The following is a 24,241-nucleotide window of genomic DNA, read 5'->3' on the forward strand; positions in this document are numbered from 1 at the left end:
GATATCGCAAATGTAGTGAATTCTATCAACTTGATAAAACTGAAAATTTCTGAAAAAGAAATGCTGAATCTTTGCTTTTTCTCTAGATGCAAAACAATGCACAAGATGTGCAAAGCCTGAATACCCAAACAGAAACAGAGATCACTATCTCCCCAAGGTTATGGACTTCCTATTCTTTGAGAATTCCCTAAGGATGGCTCTGATCCACATAGCTCTGAGTTTTTCTGTCCTCCCAGCTTTGACCTTAGCAGTCTTGTTAAAGCACTGAGACACTCCCATTGTGCAGCTCAATAATCTGGTTCTCAGTACCACCTGCTAATCTTCCTCCTGTGCTTCCCCTGTGCCCTTTCCTTCATTGGCCATCCAACACAGCCACCTGTAACCTCCAGAAAATCACATTCAGATTTGTGTTCACTGTGGCTGTTTCCACTGTCTTGGTCAAAACCATTACTGTGCTGCTTGCATTTAAAATCACTGGTCCAGGCAGAAGAATGAAGCAGTTTCTGGTAACATGGGCATCAAATTCCATCATCCCCATTTGCTCCCTGATCCAACTCACTCTCTGTATCATCTGGATGGGGACAAATCTACGCTGAATTGACATAGACACAAACTCTGAGCATGGCTACATCATCACCATATGCAGAAAGAGATCCCTCACTGCCTTCTACTGTGTCCTGGGATACCTGGACTCCCTGACCTTGTTCATCTTTATGGTGGATTTCATGGTGAAGAACCTACCTGACCCATTCAATGCAGCCAAGTTCCTGACATTCAGCATGCTGGTGTTCTGCAGTATGTGGGTCACTCTCCACCTCATGTAGCACAGCAACAAGAAGATGATGGAGTCCATGGAGGTCTTCTCCATCTTGGCCTCCAGTGCAGGGCTGCTGGGCTGCATCTTCCTTTTTAAGTGCTGTATTATTCTCCTAAGATCTGAGAACAACTCTTTGTCAGGTTTGAAGACCAGGAAACATTAGGGGAATCAGACATTCTAAATATACTAACTGCATTTACTCTCTACCACACTAAAATTTCAGACTTGAAAATCACCTTCATTATTCACTTTGGTATTCCAAATCAAAATGAAATGTGTTTGTCTTAAAATATATCTTAATTCCTAATGTAATCATTGATTCAAATACACCAAACCCTACTGCCTAAAACTACATATAGCAGTGGTTTTGATGGTGAGTGTATTCCTTTCAAGTTATTAATTCTGAAATAATTTCTACATTTTTTCAACTATACAAATTCTCAATATCTGTACTTTGCAAAGTTTTTTAAAATCATGGTTTGTTTTCTGTTTCTTTTGTCTCTTTTAGCTCTAGTATGTATGTCAGATTTGATATTCTTATTAATATCACTATTTACTATACTTGTCCTCAAATATAATGGTTCCTCAAGTTAAATCTTTTACATAATTTTAGTGTGTGTCCACAAACCTCTTTAAGTCCTCCACCTCCTAAATCTAATTTTAACCTGGCCATCAAAAGTGTCAGATCATCGAGTCCCTAAGGCTGCCTAACAATTATTAAGTTGCATGTTGCCAGAAGAAAAACTGACTTCAGAGACACTCTCAAAATTCAACAAAATACCTAGATTTCTTGCTTCATAATGTCAAGATTATGAAAACCAAATACTAAATAATTTTTGTGGGTCACTACTAAAGGGATGTGGCCATTAGACCAAGACATGATCCTAGATTGGAACTTGGAACATAAAACATATAGAAGACAACACTGTGAAAATCAGTTACATAAGAATGTGGATTTTGTGTTAGATAATAGCGTAGGAAAGTGACAGATTTCCCAACTCTGGTAATTACTGCACAAAAATGATCTTTTATTATGAAATGCATACACCAGGTTGTTTTTTGAGAGGGGGCCCTAGTAGATGGTAGTAATATTCACATGATACTCTCAGAAGGCAAAACCAATTAATGGTACACATATGAGAATATAGAACTGTAAAGAAAAAGGGAAAAGTGAGTATTGGATAAATCTGACTCATGGATTGGTGAGTATCTGAGTTTGTATCTGAGTTTCTTCTTTAGAAATCTTACAGAATTCATAATTTCATTCAGAAATGTTATCAATAAATGTAAAGAGGAAATAAACCAGGCTTGATGGTGGTTGCGTGTAATCACGGCATCCAGGAGGCCGAGGCAGGTAGAACCTATGTTTGAGGAGAGCGAGGTACATAGGGAATTGCAGGCCAGCCTGGTCTACAGAGTGAGACCCTTGTCTAAAATGCCAAAAGGGGCTGTGGAGGAAACAAAAAGAACTAAGTATATAAACAGTCTAGCAACAAACTGAAATGAAATGCAGAGTCATTTAGATGCTAAACCACTTTCAAGGTTAGGAAGAACTGTAAAAGATGCCATTTCTCCCTACACAGAATCTAAGTCAGTATAGATGCAATCAGTAGCCACATTCCTCAGTCTCCTTTCCAGGGCACCCATGCATCTGAAGTTGCCCAGACCATGGGTCCCAGACTGGAGGGGTGCAGTTGAAAAGGAGCAAAGCACTCACATGTGAAGCTGTTGAGACTTTCAAGCTCCCAACGCCAAGGATCCTAAACCCTCCCAGCAGCAGTCGTGTGTGCCCAGTATCAGAGCTGAGGCTCCATGGTGAAGGAGGACAGGCTGTGTCTAGCAATCTCTGTGACAAGGGCATGGCTGACAAGGAGAGGAGAGGCCCAGTGTGAGAAAAAAGTGGGGAGCAGGCAGCCATGGGGAAGACTGTTCTCAGGTCCCTTCCGCCTTTCCCTCTGTGCTCACCAAAGCCTCATGTGTCAGGAATTCTATTTCCTTGTGCACCCTTACTCAGCCTTCCAAGTGAAATGGAAGTTATGTGAGACCAGGGAACTTGGTCTCTTTCATTCAATTCTTAGCCACAACACATAAAACAGTGATTACGGAATGACTCGACAATATTTATTAAATGAATAATTCTGGCACACACACACACACACACACACACACACACACACACACTGCACCTGGAGAATCATAGGAGAAAGTCACAATTTATACCTGGGCACAAGACTGAGAAACAGAATTAGGAATGAGGCTATTTTACTGCTGTGTACTGCTGATTCTTCCCTACATATTTATGTATTGCCCAGGGCATCTCCTCCAAAACAATCTCAATGTAAAACATAATTGGATGCTTCCCTACTGGATCCAGGAAAAAAGTTGTTGAGATGTCTAAATGATCCATTTTTGAAAGCAATTAAGAAGACTAAAAATGCACACACATACAGAGCCCTAAAAGCCTCCATCTTGTTCTAACAGACTGGGTGAATGAGGACTGATACAAAGTTTAGGGATTATTTCCATCATGCTATCTGATCAATCTTGGGTAGGTATGGCCAATTTCCACAATATCAACCACTAAGCCTCTGAATTCAACCCCGTCCCAGGCCCACCATGCTGACCACATTTACTACACATTAACCCAGAAAACCTGGTATCTGCCTACAGGGTGGTCCCAACCCACCCTTGGCTATGCCTCAGTCCATGCTCCCTGCCCAACACCCAGAACTATTCCTGCCCACACCTCAGTTCCTGCCTGCTAACTGTTCCCTACTCTGTCAACCACTTCCCACAAATCCATTGCTGGCCTGGCCCTTGTGCTCTTCTCCCTGGTTACCCAGCGAAGGACTCTTCTTAAACTCCCAAAGTTTTTGGGAATTTCTCGTCCCCTGAGAATGCATGCTCAACCTGGAAGTGTAAGTGTATATCCTGTCATGGTGCTGCAAACATAGGTACGCATATATTGCTATGGCATGATGCTTTCAATTATTCTGGGAAAATGCACCGAAGTGGAATAGCTGGATTGAGTGGGATCTCTTGTCCTACTTTTTTGATGAATCTCCACACTACTTGTATCAGTCTATACTCCCACCAACAGTGGAGAAGGGTTCCTTTTTCCCCACAGCCCTCCAGCATTTGTTATTAGTTGATTTCTTATGGCAGCCATTCTTTCTGGAATGAGATGGGATTTTAATGTACTTTTAATTTGCATTTCCTGAGTGCCCAGTGATGATGAATATGTTTTCATGTATTTATTTGCCATTTGTATTACTTCATCTGGGCAGTGATTGTATATCTCTGATACCCATTTTTGGATTGGGTCTTTGAATATGGTAGCTTGATGTTTCTACATTCTTTATGTTCTATTTAGAAGTCCATTGTCTGAGGGACTGCTGGCTAAAATTGTTTTCCACTCTGAGGATTTTCTTTTCACTTTGCTGGTGATTTTCTTGAAGTTTGAAATCTTTAATGAGATCCCAGTTGTTGATTCTTTGAAGTACTTCTTGTGCAGTTTGTGTTTTGCTCATGAACACTTTGCCTATTTCTATGTCTTCAGGGTTTCTACCTACCTTGTCATCCAGATTCTATTGTAATGTTTAATTTTTTATAGATTTTGACTTTAATTTAGTACATGGTGACAGACATAGCTCTAATTTTAGTCTTCAGCATGTAGAGAGCCAATTGTTCCAGCACCATTTATTAAGAAGGCTTTCTTCCAGTGAATATGTTTCACACTTTTGTCAAATATAAGGTGGCTGAGATTGTTTGTAGTTGTGTCAGCATCTTCTGTGGTGTTCCATTTATCCTCATGTCTATTTGGGTTTTTTTGTTTATTTGTTTGTTTCTTTGTCAGTGTCATGCTTATGTTATTATAGCAGCTTTGTAGTACAATTTCAGGCTGGGACTGTGATGTCTCCTTCTTTACCTTTATTGCCCAGGACTACCTTTGTTATTTTAGGTTTCTTCTGTTGCCAAATTAATTTAGATATGGTGTTTATAGATCTGTGAACTAGGCTAATTGTACTTTGATTGGGATTGCATTAAATCTGTATAACAGTTTTGGGAGTATGGCCATTTTAACTATGTAGTTCTTCCTATCAAAAAGTAAAGGATAGTTTTCCTATTTCTGGTATTTGCTTCAATATCCCTTTTTAGAGTGCTATCATTTTCATTGTATTGATCCTTTACATCTTTTGATAGTTTGATTCCTAAGTATTTCATCTTTTTGGATGCTTCTGTGAAAGGTGTTGTTTCCATTATATCTTGCTCAGTCAGTTTGTTGTTTGTGTACAGGAATGCTCTTGAGTTTTGAATTGTTATATTCAGCTATGTTGCAGAATTTTCTCATTAGCTGTAATAGTATTTTGATGGAGTTTTGGAGATCTTCTATGTAGCTTAGCATATCATCTGCATATAATGATAATTTGACTTATTAATTTGATATTCTTATTCCTTTTTTTCTCTCTTTTGCCTAATTGCTATGGCTAACATTTTTTGAACCATATTCAATAGGTATGGTCATATTGGAGATCTTTGTCTTTTTCTTGACTTCAGAGTGAGACCTTTCAGTTTTTGTCTATTTAGAATAATGTTGTCTCTTGGTTTGTCATAAGTGGCTTTTAGCTGAATGAGGCGAAGTCAATCTATTCCAATATTCTGTAGGATTTTTCTTATGAATAAGAGTTGCACTTTATCAAAAGCTTTTTCTGCACCTATTGAAATGATCATGTGATTTTTATCTTTGATTCTGTTGATATTGTGTATCACATTTATAGATTTGCATATGTGGAACCAGCTCTGCATTCCTGGGATGAATCCCACTTGGTCATGTTGTTTAACCTTGATGATCTGCTGCATTCTGCTCACTAGTACTGAGAAGTTTTGCAACAATGTTCATTAGGAAGATTTGCCTATAGTTTACATTTTGGTTTAGTCTTTCCTTGGATTTCACATCAGAGTAATACTTGCTTCCACAAATGAGTTAGACATAAATGCTTCCCTTTCCATTTCATCAAAAAATTTTAAGAGTATTTTCATTGAATCTTTTCTACGTTTCTTATAGAATTCAGCTATGGGTCCATTGGGATCTGAGCTTTTCTTTTTTTGGTAAATTTTATTTCCATTTTCAATTTCAGTGCCTGATATTCAGTTATTCAAAATTTTTATGTCTTCTTGAGTCATATTTGGTAACTCATACATTTCTAGGAATCCATTGTTTACCTCTGTGTTTTTCAGCCTGTGCCAATATTTTCAAAGTAAGTATTTATGATCTTCTGAAATTCCACAAGATCTGTATTAATTTCACCCTTTTCATTTGTAATTACTGAATTTGAGTTTTTTCTTTTCTTTTCATGATAAGATTGGCTAGGAGTTTATCAATTTTGTTTATTTATTCAAAGAACCAATTGTTCAGTTCATTAATTCTTTGTGTTGTTTTCTTCATCTCAATTGCATTAATTTCTGCTTTGTTCTTTATAATTCCTCCTATGGATGTGGGGCCTGGGAGATCAACTAACAACAATATGGGTGTCTTCTGCTTTTTGTGTTTGTTTCTTCAGCACTGTCCTGATTGCTATGGCACCCTCAGGTAGATAAAGCACAGGGTCCACCCAGACCCATGTATAACTGGCCACCTCCTGGACCTGGCATAGCTTCCTCTGTTCTCCACCACAATGATGCTTGCCTGCCTGTGCTACTGGGTTAAGGTTGCTCTGCCGGTTGGACCAGAGGGGGAGTTTCTACTCATTCATATTTAGGCTTAGGAGTGGATTATGGCAGCCACCTGGGTGAAGTCCAGATTGTCACAGCTCAGAAGAATGTCCCCTAGCCTACTTCCCAACTGCTTGCAGTTCACTGGGACTGGATGACTCTTCCCTTATCACACTCTTGGACTTTTATGGTGAAGCCACCTAAGTGTATAATTTGCTGGGATTTCTTCTGAACACTGAAGGATTGTTGGCTCTGTCTGCCTCCTGTAGTTCTGCACGTTTGTGTGCAAAACCACAGTACGGACTCACCTCCCTTACCAACTGCTGACTCTGTCAGTCCCTGGGATACAGTTGCCATCCACTACTCTCAGCACAGTGCACTGCTTGCAGGGGATGTTGTTTGCTTGTTTGGTTTTGGGACTGGGTCTTTTTAAGTCACTAAGGTACCCAAGTTGGGCTCAAGTTCATAATAAGCCTGCCTCAATGCTAGGATTATAGCATGCACCACCACATTTGGCTCGAAGAAAGAGTCGTAAATAAATGTGAAATCAGCCTTGATGTTGTAACCCTAGTATTGTGGGACCTTGAAGCAGAAGAATCACAAGTTCAAATCTAGCCTGTGAAATTTAGCATGATCTTGTATCAAATACAATAAAAATAATAAGGTATATAAGATATAGCTCAATGCAAAAAGTACCGTTCCCTGTACAAAAACAAACAAGCAAACCCACCAACAAACAAACAGAAAAGCCACGAGGGCTCTGTGTGGTTCCAGAAAACAAACACTTTATGCAGTCTTGACTAGAGTTCCCAAATAACTATATATTTTGTCTGGAAGGCTTCTTAAATTGATACCGTCTTTGTGGCAAAAAACATTAAAATTAACTACCTCTATAATAGTTCAGAAACACAAAAGGTTAATGAGGAAAAATAAAGACATTCCTGCATAATAAGTACATTGTAGAAAGTTTAAAGTCACCCTCAAAATACAGAGAATATATAGCTAACTCACAACTCTCATTCAGCTATAATGTTCTCTCTTTCTTACCTGACAGGTTTAGAAATAGATACCAATTTTTTCCACTTAATATGTTAACATAAGTTCTCTGCTGAGTTATAACGTATCTTTGTAAGCATCATTTGAAATTTCAATTGCTACAACATATTATAAATATTCTTTAGAAGTTTCGTACTGCTAAACATGTAGTTCATTTTCTTTTTCATTCTATTTTGTGACTTCCAGCATCATTGCCCTGCATAGCTTATATAATAAAGTGATAAAAATGGTTGCAAAAAATTGCTTTCAGCCCCATTAAAATGCTTCCCCTTTCCTCATTTTTGTCATTTTTTTCTTTTCTTCATTTGTTTTTTGTTTTCTAACTTTATAAATTCATGTTTTGTTTACATATATTAGACCATTAGTGAGGGTAGACAATTTTCCTGTTTAAAGGCATCCACATTTATTCACCATTTCATTATTTAACAAAAACTTGAGACAAACTATTTATAAGGGAAACAATGCAAAGTTTAAGTAGTTACAGAAAAATATGACTAAATACTTATTGGTCTCTCACTCATGTTACCTCGTCTGGAGGTAACAATGACTGCTTTAGATTGTTTGTACAACCTCCAAAGATGTGAAATGCAAAAAAAAAAAAAATAGACCTAATGAAGTGGAGACACATACATGAATGTAGACATACATGTAAAAGCAAGAACATGTAAAAGATTATAGTATACAAGTAAGACATAGGATAGGTAAAGATGAATGTCCTTGAAAACATCCAAAATGTGAATGCAAGGAAACACACAGATATGAAGAAAAATACAATGTGCTTATAAATATTGCGATCACTCAACCCTGCATGTAAATGTGTTGTATAAGCAGAAATATGTAAATCTAATATTCAAATTGAAGTAAGCACATATGCAGGCATAAGTGTGAGTGCAAAATAAAATACATAAACATGAGCTGCATGTAACAGTGATACAAAAACCCAAGAATGGAGTAAGGATTCCCTATTCAAGTAAACACACAGAGAGAATAAATCTTGCAAGCACAACCATGCATGTAGATATATGATATGGAAACAGAAGCATACATGCAAAGGTCAATGTCTTTCTAATGAATATCTTACCTATCACAAGCTTTTTTGCATTATACTCTCTCTGGACAATTATCAGGCTGGTTCAGGTACACTCTGTACATGACATATTTAAAAACCTGTTCACGAGACAGGCTTCAGTAAGGCTGTTCCACCAACCTGGTGATTTCCCAAAAGACAACACCAAAAGACCTTCCAGTGACAGAGTAGTCAAAAACCAATTATATAAAACACATTGTCATACACACACACACACACACACACACACACACACACACACACACAAACACTTCCTAAAATCATCACAAAAACATGCATGTGCATGAAGCCAGATACACACATCCTCATTTTTGGCTAAGTAGCAGGTGGTTGGCCAATAAATGATACAAATCACATTGCAAATGTAATTCATAACATTGTGGTATTACTATCAACTGGAATATAAGATAACCTTGCAACTGTCCTCAGAAAAAACACCCCTTCACTTCCTGGAAGTATATTGAATACAATTATTAGGTTACCAACTGGAATAATAAAAAAAATGCCAACACTAGTCTTTTCAAAATATCCATTTCCATGATGGATTGGACAATATAAAGAGAAATGGGAATTCGTCCACGAGCACATATTTACCTGTTCAACTGGAAATCTTATTCTCTTGGCAAAGGGAACACTCAAAACCACAGCCTTGTTTTACTTCCTAAGGGATTTTCTTTAAGTCAGGATTACAAAACTCACTGCATACAGAATGGAAGTCTGTGGAAAATTAGATGCTGGTTTTATATTTTTCATAATCTTTTATAAAATAAGCGAAAACTTTCACTTCTATACATAGGCAAAAACAAGTGCCTTATTAGATGCCATGTAAATATTTAAACATTTAGAAAATACATTTTTGGAACCCCAAAGCGTGAGAAGCCGACACTGCCCGAGAGTGGCCGCGTAGGCAGGGGCGCGTGGAGAGCTGCCAGAGCAGAGCGGAGCACAGGCATCTTCCTCAATCCATCCGTGCACTGAAGCGTGTGCAGAGCTGCCAGAGCAGAGCGGAGCACAGGCCTCTTCCTCAATCCATCCATGCACTGAAGCATGTGCAGAGCTGCCAGAGCAGAGCGGAGCACAGGCCTCTTCCTCAATCCATCCGTGCACTGAAGCGTGTGCAGAGCTGCCAGAGCAGAGCGGAGCACAGGCATCTTCCTCAATCCATCCATGCACTGAAGCATGTGCAGAGCTGCCAGAGCACAGCAGAGCACAGGCCTCTTCCTCAATCCATCCATGCACTGAAGCATGTGCAGAGCTGCCAGAGCACAGCAGAGCACAGGCCTCTTCCTCAATCCATCCATGCACTGAAGCGTGTGCAGAGCTGCCAGAGCAGAGCAGAGCACAGGCCTCTTCCTCAATCCATCCATGCACTGAAGCATGTGCAGAGCTGCCAGAGCAGAGCGGAGCACAGGCCTCTTCCTCAATCCATCCATGCACTGAAGCATGTGCAGAGCTGCCAGAGCACAGCAGAGCACAGGCCTCTTCCTCAATCCATCCATGCACTGAAGCATGTGCAGAGCTGCCAGAGCAGAGCGGAGCACAGGCCTCTTCCTCAATCCATCCATGCACTGAAGCGTGTGCAGAGCTGCCAGAGCAGAGCGGAGCACAGGCATCTTCCTCAATCCATCCATGCACTGAAGCATGTGCAGAGCTGCCAGAGCAGAGCAGAGCACAGGCATCTTCCTCAATCCATCCATGCACTGAAGCGTGTGCAGAGCTGCCAGAGCAGAGCGGAGCACAGGCATCTTCCTCAATCCATCCATGCACTGAAGCATGTGCAGAGCTGCCAGAGCAGAGCGGAGCACAGGCATCTTCCTCAATCCATCCGTGCACTGAAGCGTGTGCAGAGCTGCCAGAGCAGAGCAGAGCACAGGCATCTTCCTCAATCCATCCATGCACTGAAGCATGTGCAGAGCTGCCAGAGCAGAGCGGAGCACAGGCATCTTCCTCAATCCATCCGTGCACTGAAGCGTGTGCAGAGCTGCCAGAGCAGAGCAGAGCACAGGCATCTTCCTCAATCCATCCGTGCACTGAAGCATGTGCAGAGCTGCCAGAGCAGAGCGGAGCACAGGCATCTTCCTCAATCTATCCGTGCACTGAAGCGTGTGCAGAGCTGCCAGAGCAGAGCAGAGCACAGGCCTCTTCCTCAATCCATCCATGCACTGAAGCATGTGCAGAGCTGCCAGAGCAGAGCGGAGCACAGGCCTCTTCCTCAATCCATCCATGCACTGAAGCGTGTGCAGAGCTGCTGCTCTCTGCTATTGTTTCTGGGGCGGTGTACTTAAGGTCATTTTCACAGCATCTCTGCACTCAAATGCTGATTTTCAGACACTATGGAGTTTTCCCTTGGACAGGTGCTCAGACTCAATAACAAGACTCAGGACTCACTGTACCCCCACATCTCTGGTAAGGTGGTCACATGTGCATACTGCCAGAGATTGTCAGACATTCCTTAGCATATTCAACACTGTTGAGGTGTCTGTGAATCTCTTATTGGACCACAGTTTAACAAGGAATGTCAGCCAATACCATATAAAAGTGGGCTACTCAGGATTTGCCCTTGAGATTTTCAACTGAGTCATCTGTAGGTGTCTTTCTACTCTACCCTACCCAAGCACCAAGTGTTCCCTGAATTTTTAGAGGTGATGTAATGGAAATTATCTCTGAATTGGGATGATTTTGGCAGTTCAAAGAATGACTTTAACAAGCTTACATTGATGAGTAAATATTTTTGGCATAAGTTACATGCAGCATAGGTATAACTCATACAAAGTTGCACTATCAAAATTGGCACATCTTTCTTAGGAAGCTACAGTTTACCTATGGATGAGTGTTAAATCCAAAATCAGGATCAAAGAAATGTCCCAGAAAATTTATGTTTAATATTGTGTTATCTTATTTTTTATACCAGGGATTAAATTCATGATCTTACACCTGACAGACAGGCAATATGCCACTGAGAATTTCCCCAGCCCTATTAAGCTTATCATCAACTCTGTGAGTCTCTCCCAATATTGTCAGGCCACAAGGTTGGAAGATTTGTGCAAAAGTCTCAGTACCTGGTGAATACATAGCAAAGAGGTAAACAGTGGACCACTATAAATAGTGGGATCTTCATTCTCAAAATATTATCAAAAATTCAAATCACTATCCAGGGAGAAATACAACAGGAAAATAGTTTTGTATATACCATTTATATTTATTTATAATGAGTCTAAATAAGATGTACAAACAGAATCATTTATCACATTAATAAATTATGATTAAATCAGATTAAATGAAAATATATATAAATTGTGAATAAAAAAATCACTTTTCTGCAGTTTCAAGTTCTCCCCAAAACTGGCATATGAATTTAGTACCTTGTCATGTTACACTGACATTGTGATGCTACATTGCATATGACCAAACAATTCTAGAAGTTTAAAGGTCACATGAGAGAGGAATTCTGAAACACATCCATAGGAATATAGTGATATGTAAAAGTGAGGCCACTACCCAATTATTCTACTATCACTGTACTAAAGGCAAGGTGTGTTGAGGGAAGAGAAAAGCAATGAAAAACATGACATCCAAGAAGGTAAAATCAACTGCATAACGTAACAAAATTGAAGATAACCAATTAATTTTTGTAATAGAAATAAAGGAACAAAAATACAGACTAAAATTCAAATAGAAAAGGAAATTAATACAAGTGGCAAAAATTGTAATGGTCTTGTGTCAAGAAGTAACTATTCCTTGATTTTTCAAGTGAATTCAGTAGTCTAACATAAATTCTCACTGGGAAAATCATAGACAGATGTATTACAATATTTACACATTTAGGAAAATAATAATTTTAATTTAAGAAGACTATTTTTCTGTGAGAATGTGCTTTATCTCCAAACCCATACAAATAATTTCCTTCTGGCCTTAACAAAATGATATAGCACTTAGGGACAAAGACGCAGCCCAGCAGCCCTGCACTGGAGGCCAAGACGGAGAAGACCTCCATGGCCACCATCACCTTCTGCTTGCTGCTGTGGTACACATATTGAATCACAAGATACAATGCCTGCTTTGAATTCAGGGAATATTAGTTATGGAACTAAGACAGTTTCCAACTTTTAACCTAATAAGAGTTACTGTCATTCATCATTTCTAACTTATCAATAGGTGTTCAATATATTCTATCATTACTTATTCATTTTAGGTCTATTTTCTAAGACAATTAGTGCACTGAATTATGTTCCACATAGAAAATCTGGTCATGATCTAGTTTCTCATCACAATTCTGGGTAGCCTTCAAAAGGGAAAGTAAAGTGTAGAAATCATGATTCCACTATCACTTTGTGACAGTAGTGGGTGCCAAACTTTAGCTCCTCACCTAAAATTGCTCCCCACTTTCCCATTTTTGTAAAATGTTTGAGTAATCAGTGTTAGTATGACCTTAAATGCATATGTGTCTCCAGTGAGTCTTTATATACTATTAAAATTTGGGAAGTCCCTAAACTATGATCTAATATGAAAATACATGTGGTACTGTTGAATTTTTCCTATTTTGTTTTGGATGTTTTATCTTTTTAATATAAATTTCTCAATTTCAAGTAAACATTCATAGATCGATGCCCCACTATTCATAACCACTTATATATGAAATGTTTCTTTACTGCACAAAATACTAATTTCCCCGCAATTATGTTTTGCTTGTTGCAGTTTTTCTCTTTATTCCTAATTGAACTTATTGAAGGATATCAGTTTTTTAAAGGGAATTGACTTTAGTTTTGTTATTTGTTTTCTCAAGATATCCAGATTTATTTTATATTGTTTCTCCACAACAACTTTATTATTATTGAATTTGCTAATTTTACTAGTTTCTGATAAAAATCCTCAAATGTGAAACTCAGCCTTTGTTTATGAGAAGTCAACATATGGCTATAAAGTTAGTTTCACTTTCAACCCAAAGTTTTCATAAGTAATATACTCATTAGACACAAAAAATTTTATTTTCTAATTAAGCACATATCATTGAAGAATGTATTTCTTAAACCAGAAGGAACTAGTTTGGGGTGTATTTATTCTATAAATTAATATGGAGCACATATATCAAATTGCCACACAACCAACTTGATTGTACATAACCAGAGTAACTGTCTTGTACTAAATATCATCAAGTTTATTGTATTTGAAAACTAATTCAGAATTATGATAATCACATTAGAAAACTAAAGCACCCAATTCAGAAAAGTAAATAATGTACAACAGAGAGGTAATTTAACCATATCAACATTTTTAACATAAATTCATTCATTTCCAAAGGGATGCTTGTGGTATTGAAAAATATTGAATATTATTTTACTCTGACATTTCTGTACCATGCACAAAACGTCTTCTGACATTCTTTGTTCTTCAATAATATTGAGCCTCATTTTATGTACTTCACTTACTATGCAATTTGTGAATATTCCATGCTCTTTACTTCTATTAATCAGAATAAGAAATTGTCATATCCCTTACCATTTGATATAACAGAGATGCTACAGGGTCCATGAAAATATTTATTGTACATTGATCAAAAATGTAGGTATGATCACTTATTATATCCTATATTCTGTGTAAATTGACACTTATAGCTCAGTGGCACCAACAATTATTCATGTCACTACACATGGGCAACTGAAAGGTATGTCTCATATTACAATACTTTAAATTTCACTACAGGAAAAGATACATGGCCACTAATTTCTTTCAGGATGCTTCCTCTCATTTTAAAAGCTCTTATCTCACCATTATTTTCACTTTCTGAATCAGTACTGAAATTCTTTCTTTATTATTCACACACATTATTATTCAGTGATCCATGCTCCCAAGTACTTTCCAATGGAAAAGCAGACTTCAAAGGCATTATGATGTGTTCTTATTCATCTGCTCATTGAATCTGCCACAATGCTACCTCTGACTCTGCCTCAAAGTCACTGTACTTGTTTTAGCCTTCCAGGTACTAGGATAATAAGCATGCTTCATTATAAGTGGCTGGGTTCATATTGCTCTGTGTGGATCTAGAAAAATAAAGGTGCCACGTGTGATGTCACATGCCTATATTTACAACTTTACTGGAAGAAATAGAAGGAGGACCACAAGTTTCAGGCCAGCCTTGCAAATTATGGAGAAAGTTTCTAAGAATAATAAAATGCATTTGGCTGAAATAACACCCCAGTGATAGACCATGTGTACAGCCCATCCCAGAGAAGCAAAGGGGAAAGAAAAAAAGTACTCAAATATAGTTCAGGTAAAGAGGTGTATGGATTATCAAGAAGTATTATTACAGAGGGAAATTCCGAAGAAATGGGAGAAAGAATTGTCTTTAATATTCTCTTCAAGATTTTACTCATTTCTTGGATTTATGAGAGGCAGACAACCAATCCAGAAGTTTTACTCTTATTTGTGTCTTTAGCAATCTCATTCCTTGAGCAAGGGGTGTTATCAAAACAGCAGGCAGCCTTTCCCTCCTGAGGTGTTTTCCTAAATCCAGGATTACAGCCCTCACTGCATACAGCGTGGGAAGTCTGAGGACAATCAGATTCAGGTTGGTAACTTCTTTATCTTTTCCTTAGTCTTTCACAAGCAAACTGACAAACTTAATTTTTTTTTCTTTTTTATCGGTACCAGTGATCGAACTCACGACTGCCTTCTTGCAAGGCAGGTGCTAATGCTGCTTAATTTTGTGTTAATGCATATATTCACATATTTGCTTGAATGTCAAATATATTTATTGAAAAAAACTACAAATATTGAAAAAACATGGTTATGTAAATATGATTCATCCCTATTCATCAGAAAAATGACAAATAGGAAATATTTTACATTCAAAAAGTGAGTTGTTGGGGCTCGGGATTTAGCTCAGCATCATAAGCACCTGCCTTGCAAGCAGGAAGTCATGAGTTCAATCCCTGGTACTGGAAAAAAAAAGTGAGTTGTTAATGCTTTCAGGTGAAAGCATTCAATATGGAGGGTGCAGCAGAAGATGCACAACAAGGTTTTATTTGTTTGTGTTAATGAAGCAAATGATGTTTAGTGGACACCTACTGCTATAATTCCTGGGGCTCATTCTATCATCTCCTCAGATAATGACAATTGTTGCCCAACTGGAGCATGAAAGGAAAACTCTCCAAAGTTTGCCCCAAATCTCAGGCTTTGAGAAAAATTCCAAAAGTTGAGAATGTCATACTTCACATGTGTTTTAATGTTTTGTGTAAAGTTACTTGTTCTCCAACAGGACTGGTAAACTGCAGATCCTTCAGAAAAGCATGTAGCTGAAAAAGATTTTCTTTATCCTTTGTTTCATAATGGAACATTCACACTGATATCAAACTAAGTAGAGTAAATTAAAATATCACAATGTTCCTAAGAAGTTAGTTTCAGAAGAAATGTCAACCAAACCCATACAAATATATGCTGTGAATGGATGTGAACAATCTCCACTCATTTTTTCCTGATTTCTCCAATGAAATCTATCTGCAAAGTGGGGTTATAAATACCACCAGGGCTGTAGAATGCAATATAAATTTTAGACAAAATATCCAAAGTAGTGTTTAGCACATTTAGGTGCACAAAAACCACATATTCCACTTTCTTTTCTAACAGTGCATGGGGAGAGTTTCTATATTTATTGAAAACTTGGTGTTTTCTTCAGAACCAATGAAATGATCTTGATTCATTTCCAGGTCAAAATTTATCTGTAGGATCCTTTGGGTTTTCTAGAAAAGATTTGTGTTTATTGGTTTTGAGCACTTGTGGAAAGCCCTATAATTTGACTTTGATAACAGGGCCTGCATCACAATAAAAATCACATTACTTGCCAGGGAAAGAACAGCATATTGTCCCCAGTTCCTGTGGGTTGTGTTTGAGCTTCTTGCAAAAGCATCTCCTGGAGGGCATGGGCTACCGCATACACTGCATTGTATGTTTTGAAACTCCCATAGCTCATGGCTGGGTTAAAATGATTCACAGGCAGCCATGCCAGAGAGGCCTTGGGTACACAGTTCTTCAGCAAACAGTCAAAGACAGGCAGGACACACGAGCATTTGATACCATTTTTACAAATGCTACACATACTCCATTCCTGTCTCCTTTCTCATCTGAGAGAAATTGAAAACCATTCTGGTCTTCTGCAATGACCAGTCCTCAGGTCCACCTGAAATGAAGCATCAAGGAAACCACATCAAGGGCCAGAGATGCATCATTTGGGCCCACCTGATAGAGAGATAGAAACTGGCCATTTTCACTGAAATCAGTTGTATAAATGCCAATAGTAAGCTTACTGGAAAAGAAAACTTGAAGTTATGTGGAGAGACTTGATGTAAAGCACAATCTCACATGCATTATGAAACAGCTGAAATACAGAAGGAAATACAGATAGAAAGCAAACTGTAGAAGTAAAAACTCATTATTCTCATCTTTTTAATCATCTGATTTCATAAGAATTTGTCTTAGAAAGTAACTGAGCAGATGTGAGTTCAAGAAATCATTAATTACTTGTACTGGTTTTCTGATGCATTTAAAGAAAACATGGATAATTTACAAATCTCAGTGTGTTGTACTTTGAGACTAGGCAATATGTGTGACACACTAACCCAATTTCTCATTTGCCTTCCTTAGGAACTGAACTTCATATTATCAACTAGTGTGAAATGACTATATCCTTTCCTAAATATCCTTCCTCACCTGTGGAAATTTGTACAGTTCCAGAAATTCTCCAGTTTGGAAGAAATTGCACATGGTGATCCTGTCAGCAGTGATATTGACTTAGTCTCTGTCCCACATCTATAGTTAGGTGTCCCATTTTGTCCTGTGTGCAAAATGAGTAAACTGTCTAATAACATCCAGTAACTATAAAGTAAGTTATGGTATTCATATGCCAGAGATGTGTTCAATGCACGATTGTATTTCACTCCAGAACAGTATCACTTATAAGTTGGATGTGGTGTCTCTCCCTCTTTCATATCCTAAGGAACTAAACCTGAAAGTGATGGTTTTAGGGTTTTCCTTAGTTACTTTTTACTCATTGCTGAGACAAAATACCTGAAGCCCAAATTTGGGAAAGGAAAGGTTTATTTCTTACAGTTTTTGGAGCTTTCAGTCCATACGCAGTTGGCTCCAAGGCAGGCTGGCATGGCAGGACCACATTTCATGGCGGCTTCAAACAGCAAACAGGAACCAGCAAAGAGCAAGACACACCTTCTTCCTGCCATTACATCACATCTTGGCTCCACCCCTATGTGGGTGGAGCACTGACACCATCAATCCAAGCAGGAGACAGTGAACAAATCACAGATGCACAATGCAAACTCACGAGGCCTGGGGACCTGAAAGTTGACCAGTATTAAAGTAGATTATCTTTGTTGATTTATCATGGAAGATGGAAGTTGTTTTCTTTCAAGCCTTGAAAACCTTCACTCCAAAGATTTCTTGACTTAATAGTTTCTGTCGTGATTCTGAGCGGTTAACCTCTATAGGTGATCTGTTTCTTTTCTCTAACAGCTTTTAACATTCTGTTCTTTTGCTGATTTTCTGGGATCTTAATTAATATATGTCTGTGTGTAGATTTACTTTGGTTGTGGCTAGCGGGAGTTTTATATGCCTCACTTATTTGCTACATCATTTTCCCATGATTGGGAAAATTTCTGCTATTGCTCCTGTAAATAGACTTTTTATGTTATTTTTATTGACCCCTGTTTTTTTGCTGACAACTATTCTTCTTCAATTATGTTTCCTTATGTAGGCTTGAAGCTATTTAATTTTTATTACATGGTTCCCTGTTATTTTTGTAACTTTCCCTTTTGTGACTGCTAGCTGCAACTTGTCTTCAAAGTCTGAATGTTTCACATTCTTTCAAGCAATTTTTTCAGTTTTCAATGGAGTTTTTAATTTCCAAAATAGCTCTTTGTATCTGTTTGATGCATTCTAAGTCTTTCTTATACTGTGCATTCAAGGTTTCCCTTTTTTCCCCCATGCTCCTCTGTTTTGTAATTTATGTCTTCTTCAGAGATGCTTATCAATTCTTTTATTATGTTTTTCACTTCTTCTTTTATCTAAGATAATATTTCTGTTATAATTTGTTTTCTAGCTTCATGTAATTGTTTCTTTACTTCAATTGCCACCACTTCAGAAACTTCAGGTGTGCAACTCTCCACATCTTCTGTGATAACATCTCCTGGACTTGCTCTGCATGGTGTGGAGGCAAGAGATTACATTTTGCTTCTTCATCTTGACTTGTTCCAGGGTTCTTCTGGATAAGTGGGTTGTAGGGTCCCAAGCACTTCCTACATTCCCTACAATCTGTCAAAAGAATGATTGTTTGGTTCTCTGGACCAGTGCTGACAATGGGTATCCAATGGTGGCCACTAGGTGTGCTGGTGTGGGACTGGCTCCTGCTTTTCCCAACCTGCAGTGCCTACTGACAGAAGGAAGCATCACAGGTAGCAACAGGTGTGTATGTGACAGCAGGGCTAGAACTACCTCCTGAATCTAGGAGAAAGTTCTGATTTTTAAAAATCTGAATATTTATTTGTAAGTTATCATTTTGGAGAGTTTCTCTAGTTAACGTTTATTGTAGACTTCTATCTCTATGAATAGTTTTTAAGAAATGTTTATTTTCATTTTGCTGTTTGAATATTAGGCAATGAGATATCTAAATCTATTATTTTAATATTTTGTGTGTGTTTATGTTGCTGACAATAATAAAAATTTGTGGATTTATGCATATGTTTAGCTGCTTCTTGGGGCATTGCAATGTGAAGTGAATTTAGAGTCTTTATTCGGTCTTTCTTCCCAAAGAAGTATTTAGTGTCTGCTTCAGTCACATCAACTGACATGATGTTGTTTGTCTTTATTTCCTTTTCCATGACTTTAAGTTAATCTGACAGTATCTAATTATTTTCCTTCAGAAACCAGTAACCCAAATTTTATACTTCCAAAAATAACTTAAAAGAAAGAAAAAATGAAATAGTTGTCTAAACCCTTTAGTGTATCCTTCAAAATTACTAAATACAAACTACCAGAAAGACTAAAGAGAAGAATTTAAACTATTAGGAAAAACTAAATTATCCATAAATAATAAAGATTGCAAGGGGAAACAATGAAAGTATATGAAGATTTTCATCTATCATTGCAGACTCAATCAAGCACATTTTTCAATGTTGTCTTGTAACAACCAGTCCCTTAAACTTGCATAATTCTAAGAAAATTCTACAACTGTGTTTCTTACTTATGTCTTAAGGACTTGACTCCAGAAATAATATTTTAAAAGGCAAAAATAATGATTTAGAAGCAAAAATATAACAGTATAGTGTCATATTTCAATAGAGATTTTAGCATTTTTAGATTTTTGTATTTTTAGACATTAGATCCATTAGATCCATATAGATACAATAACACTATTGTTATGAGATCAATGGAAACCTCTTACTCTTTGAATAAATTGTAGATTATTGATATATGCAGATGATGATCATTATCTAAACAGACAGATAGGTAAAGGATAGATAAATGATGATAAATGGAAAGATAAAGATAGATATTTATCCTGAGAAATCACATTTTTTATTGTGCATATGTTCCTGTATGTATAAAAGTTAAGATATCTCTATTGACAATGGAGAAAACCTATAAACATTAATTAAGTTTGTTCCTAATGAGCATGTAAGATCTTGATTTTAACCTGTTGTGAAAATGTCCAAAATAGAGAACTATTTTGTTCAGCCACAGAAATTCCTATTCAATGAGGCACTACATGAACAATCAAACTTGAAATCACTTGTTCATTTCCACTTACACAGACACAAATCCAATCTTCCTGCCAAAGTTTAGTAAAGATTGAGATAATGTATAAATCAACAGTAATTCTGATGAATAGTTTTAAATGGAAAAGGCAAACCAGTGACTAGAATGCAGTAACTTCGAGCTCCATACATAGATATTGAGGGAATAAAAAGGATGAGAAAATATGTTTCCTCTGAGATAAAGTGTAGAAGCATTATGTTTCTTGGCAAAGAAATGAAAGGGAAGAATATTGCATAAGAAAATGAAGTAATTCTGTATTTCCAAACAAGGGAAAAAGATAAAAACGTGTTCAATATAAATCAGTGTTGGTGCAAGAGATTAGAAAGCAAGGGTGTAAAGTCAACATCAACCAAGCCCGTAGAAATATTCTCAACAGGTACATTTCTCTGGAGTAGAAAAAAATTAGCATCATTCAAATATTTAATAAAATAAATCAAAATCATAAGCAATTATAAAGAAAATTATGTGAGAAAGATAAAATGAGCAAATTTATGTACCAACATACAGTGAGCCTGAATGTACTTACAAATTGTTCTTGTGTATAAGTTAATGCATATCTTGTAAAATATCCCTTTGTAAAACTAATATAGACAATAAAAAAGTTTGTATTTTTATGAAGTTTGCATTAGCTAATAATAAGTACATAAATGTGCAAAGATTAACACCAGGCCTCTTGTTAAAATTTTGATAGCTTTTTAAAATCTTTTTTTGTTTTATTTTAAAGAGTGTAAAATTAAACACAACAAAACAGAACATAAGAAAGCAATGAAAGAGATATAAATTTCAAAGCAAGACAATCAGAGATCTTCGCTATCCATCATATTGTCTCTTGTTTTCTTCCAAATAGTTGGCTATATTTCATATACAGATAATTCACATCAAACAACATAGTATAGAAATGATCTGAACAAGATGAAGAAGACCTTTTAGGTCTTCAAGATCAGATAATAGGGACATCAACAATGGCTCTCATACTGGCTTTCATTCTCTTCAATATAACTATCCATACCTTCATGTATATTGAAATTAAACAAGACAAAACAGGCTAAAATCACTCAGAACAAAGAATAATAGTATTGCTGAATTTCAGATCATGACTCTATGGAATCAGCACTTGGTACTGTACTGTCTGTTTTTCTTCAAAGTAGTTCATTTTATCATGTGTTATATAATCAGTTCTCATAAACTGTTTATATATTATATGCACACACGAGCCTCTACATGTATTTCTATTCTTTCTGTATTAGTGGGAAAAACAAAACAAAGCAAGACAAAATAAAACAAATTCCTATAAAAACATGAAATGAAAAAGTCATATAAAACCACAGTACAAGCCGATCTACAGTGGTTACTGTGTTGTCTCTTGTTATCTCCAATAGAATTGTCTACATCATTAGGCATAGTATAATTGAGTACTGCAGTACATAACAATATTAATAAAAACAAAACATTGTAGACACTGTAAAACTTCAAAAGCAAGTAATAATCAAACCAGAGTGGGTATTCTAGTGAATCTTGTCAACTTCATTTTAGTTGCCTATACTCTCAGACTTTGATACTCTCAATCATAACAGATTTGAATAAAATCTTTCAATACAAAACAGCAATCTAACAAACCAGATTCAGCTAAGATCAGTCATGATAAAACATTGAGTTATACAGGGATTCAGATTAAGTTAATAGGAAATAAAGGATAATTACCATACTATATCCTGTTACTTTTGGGATAGCTGTCTGTGCCCTCAAATCTAGTACAAGTAGACAAGCTGGAACAGAATATAATCCATCTGAACATAACAGTGTGTGTAATGTGGGTTTTAAATCCTGACACACTATTAATAATATCCTCTGCCTTCTTTTTTTAGACTATTCCTCCTCTTTCACTCCCACAGGGTGCACTGTGCATTTTGGGTCCCACCAACTTTCTCAGTTTTTAGATTGGGGGGGGCAACCTGCTATTGACCAAAATAGTTCTGAAACTTCTCACTCCTGGACTTGATCTGAAGTTGTATTCCTTTACCTACAAACATGTAAGTATCCTGTCTTTCCAACCTATCTGCAGGTGCTGGTAAAGTGGCCCCTATTTCTCACTGGTTCCCTGTCACACAGACCATTATTTTCTCATATTTGATTTTTGGTCCATAAACCCTTGGTCATGTTAATTATATCTCCTATATAGAGCATCTTGGTGGACCCTACCTCCTATTATATTCTGCCTGTCTTTCTTCTTTTTTCTTTCTTTCTTTCTTTCTTTCTTTCTTTCTTTCTTTCTTTCTTTCTTTCTTCCTTAGTATATCAAGGCCACCTATGTTAGAGATTATAGCCAACCTTCTCTGGCTCATTTCTGGTGTGCTATTTTTCTACTATTAGTTGTCTAATTTTCTCCTTCATTCCACAGACTCTCCCATTCATTGAGGTCTCTCTGCCACTGTTCCTGAAATACAGGTGTCTTTTCTTTTTTTTTCTAGAATGTCCTTCAGTGTTCTATGTAGGGTTAGATTGGTGATCATGAATTCCCCCAGTTCCTCTTTGTTGTGCAAGCATTTTGTTTTTCCATTAATTTCTAGGGACAGTTTTCCAGGATACATCGATTTGGGCAGGAGGTTATTTTGTTTCAGGGCTTGGAATACTTCACTCCAAGCTCTTCTTGATTTGATGATTTGTGTTGATAAGTCTGCCATCATTTTGATGGATTTTCCTTTATAGCTGATCTGTTTCTTTTCTCTTATGGCTTTTAATATTCTGTTCTTATATCAAATTTCTGGGATCTTGATTATTATATGGGTGTAGCTATATTTTGGTTGTAGGTGGCTTCAGTTCTGTATGCCTCATATGAATATCATTTCCTCTTCCTATGCTTGGGAAGTTTTCCTTAATTATTTCTGTGAATAGCTTTTGCATTTTGTTTGTATTTACCTCTGCTTTTTCACTCATATTTTTTATCCTTAATGTATAGATGCTCTTGTCATCTGCTGGCCTTTGTATTGTTACTGCCTATTTCATTGTTATTTTAAAGAGATCTTTCCTTTCATGATCACACATTGCAAACCTGTCTTCATATTTTGATAATCTATCATTCGTTTCTTTCAAGCAGTTTTACCAGCTTTCAATGGAGTTTTTAATTTCCTGGTAAGCTCTTTGAATCTACTTCATGTATTCTAGGTTTTCTTTATATTCTTCATTGAACATTTTCCTCCTTTTTTTGTGTGTTCCTCCATTCTTCCATCTGTGTCTCATTGGGAGGTGCTTAGTATTTCTTTTTTAATCTACATATATCTTGCTTTACTTGATTAAATATTTCACTTTTGAGCTCATCTATGGGCCCTCGAAAATATCTCTTTATGTCCACTGATTCTGTGTCTGATATTGCATGATTGCTGCCCTCAATCTCTTTGTATTTACCTGTCTTGGGTCAATATCTTCTGGGTTGGGAGCTGCGGGCTTTTTCTTATTTCTTTCTCTTTTTACATTTTTGGTTTCTTCCATACAGTTGTATAGTGGAGGTTCCAGCCCCTTTACTTGTTGGTCATGGTTCTTCTGAAGCATGCTCACTAGGGCTTTCTGCAATCTCCAGCTTCCTGTTGGTCACTGAGTTGCAAGCAGAGGTGACTTATGCTGACCCCTCACCTCCAGGCCAGTCAACCTGCTGGGGCCTTCACTGTCTTAGTGTGTGCCATGCATATGGAATTGGTTTGGGACAACTTATTGGGTTCTGGCCAGGGGCATGGCCCAGGCCAAGCAGATCCCAC

The 24,241-nt window shown here is 37.2% G+C and overlaps 1 long non-coding RNA gene across 2 annotated transcripts in view; it reads right to left on the reverse strand.

Annotated features, from left to right (window-relative positions):
- The window catches only part of LOC106025130 (uncharacterized), a 109,921-nt gene that overhangs the window by 31,063 nt on the left and 54,617 nt on the right, over positions 1-24,241 (reverse strand). For both annotated transcript variants that reach the window (XR_010045480.1, XR_010045479.1), the window contains one exon: positions 738-936. This is a non-coding gene — a long non-coding RNA (uncharacterized LOC106025130). The remainder of the gene's footprint in view (positions 1-737; positions 937-24,241) is intronic.

Source organism: Cavia porcellus, unplaced genomic scaffold (assembly GCF_034190915.1).
Source record: "Cavia porcellus strain 051 isolate PalLab524CR breed Dunkin Hartley unplaced genomic scaffold, mCavPor4.1 scaffold_34, whole genome shotgun sequence".
NCBI classification, from domain to species: domain Eukaryota; kingdom Metazoa; phylum Chordata; class Mammalia; order Rodentia; family Caviidae; genus Cavia; species Cavia porcellus.